Genomic DNA, 2,106 nt, shown 5'->3' with positions numbered 1-2,106 from the left:
TGCTGTACTTATAAATATGAGGCTTCAACTGCATGTCTTTTTTATTTAACAACAAGAACAGTAATCCCATCTTAGAACAAACACTGGTTTATAGGTTACGTGAATGATAATTTCTGTAAATATTGTGATCAACGCCTCTTTCTTAGCTAGTTATGTTGCACGTCAAGAGAAAGCACTGACCTTTCCTGACACGGGTTTTGCGTTTCCGACTGAAATTTGACGGAAGGAAGTGACTGGTGTAGCTCCTTCAGTCTAAATGATCTACGCGGGCCACTGATCTGAAGCTGCAGTGCTTGTTAAATTGGATGGTTCTTTATTCCAGATGTCGCAAAGTTGAGGGAAACTCTTAAAAACACAGGTGAGACAATAATGTAACTGTGGAGGGACGGGCTGGGCAGTGACCCCTTCCCTGGGGGACGCTGGGGTGAACAGCACAGAGGGAGCAAGGAGGATTTGGGGTCATCCAGATGGTGGAGATATGGGTGTTCATCTTTACAGAGCATGGAAACAGACCCTTCAGCCCAACTTGCCCATGTTGACCAGATATAGAGTCTTAGAGATGTATGGCATGTAAACAGACCCTTCAGTCCAACCCATCCATACCGACCAGATATCCTAAATTAATCTAGTCCCATTTGCCAGCATTTGGCCCATATCTCAGTGAACGCTTCCTATCCATGTACCCTTTCAGATGCCTTTTAAAGGTTGTCATTATACCCGCCTTCACCACTTCCTCTGCCAGCTCATTCCATACACATACCAGGAAAAAGAAACATTTAAAAGGTCCCTTTTAAATTTTCCCCTCTCACTATAAACCTATTTCCTCCAGTTCTGGACTACCCCATCCGTTCTAGAGAAGAGACCATTATTTTACCCTGTCCATGTCCCTCATGATTTTATAAACCTCTATAAGGTTACTCCTTAGTCTCCGACGCTCCAGGGAAAACAGTCTCTCCCTCTCCCTATAGCTCAAACCCTCCAACCCTGGCAACACCCTTGTAAATCTTTTCTGAACCCTTTCAAGTTTAACTATATCTTTTTTTTAATAGCAGAGAGACCAGAACTGAACACGATATTCAAAAAGTGGCCTAACCAATGTCCTGTACAGCTGCAACATGACCTCCCAATTCCTACACTCAATACTCTGACCAATAATGGAAAGCATACCAAACACCTTCTTCACGATAAGACCATAAGACATAGGAGCGGAAGTAAGGCCATTCGGCCCATCGAGTCCACTCCGCCATTCAATCATGGCTGATGGGCATTTCAACTCCACTTACCCGCATTCTCCCCGTAGCCCTTATGACATCAAGAATTTATCAATCTATATAACTGATGTGAATACTACAAAAATAACAATGTGCAGAATAAACTCATCTGTATTCATTGAACATATACACGGATACGTATCATAAATTTAAAATGCACATTGTGCCCACAATGTTGGTTTAATGAAATAAACCTTTGATATAATGTGTACTATGATGATACCTTGAACCAAACATATGTAATTTGGGCACAGTACAAGTTAAAAATGAGCCATGGGTATAACAGCACGAGTGCATGTGTAAACTACTTTTTAAAATATATTCGTTCATGTGATGTGAATGTCACTGTATAGAGCAGCATTTGTTGTCCAACCCTGAATTCCCTCGAGGAAATGTTGGTGAGCTGCCTCTTGAACTGCTGCAGTGCTTGATGAGTAGGGGCAGCCACTGTGCTGTTAGGAATGGAAATCTGGGACTTTGATCCATTGATACAGAAGGAATGCCGATATATTTCTAAATCAGGAGAGTGTATGGCTTGGAGGGAAATTTGCAGATGGTTGAGTTCCCATGCTTTCTATGATTACTTATAGTGTGGAAACAGGCCCTTCGGCCCAACAAGTCCACACCGACCCGCTGAAGCGCACTTACCCAGACCCATTCCCCTACATTTACCCCTGCACCTAACTACGGGCAATTTAACATGGCCAATTCGCCTGACCCGTATATCTTTGGACTGTGGGAGGAAACCAGAGCACCCGGAGAAAACCCATGCAGACATGGGGAGAATGTGCAAACTCCACACAGTCAGTCGCCTGAGGCGGGAATTGAACTCTGG

At 43.4% G+C, this 2,106-nt stretch overlaps 1 long non-coding RNA gene across 1 annotated transcript in view; it reads left to right on the top strand.

Annotated features, from left to right (window-relative positions):
• Positions 1-270: 270 nt before the first annotated feature.
• LOC122541167 overlaps positions 271-2,106 on the top strand; it is an 18,951-nt gene continuing 17,115 nt past the window's right edge. The window contains exon 1 of the long non-coding RNA XR_006309537.1: positions 271-358. This is a non-coding gene — a long non-coding RNA (uncharacterized LOC122541167). The remainder of the gene's footprint in view (positions 359-2,106) is intronic.

The sequence above is a fragment of the Chiloscyllium plagiosum genome, chromosome 37 (assembly GCF_004010195.1).
Source record: "Chiloscyllium plagiosum isolate BGI_BamShark_2017 chromosome 37, ASM401019v2, whole genome shotgun sequence".
Taxonomy (NCBI): domain Eukaryota; kingdom Metazoa; phylum Chordata; class Chondrichthyes; order Orectolobiformes; family Hemiscylliidae; genus Chiloscyllium; species Chiloscyllium plagiosum.
The sequence above is the reverse complement of the archived record's forward strand: the minus strand, read 5'-3'. Positions and strand labels throughout refer to the sequence as shown.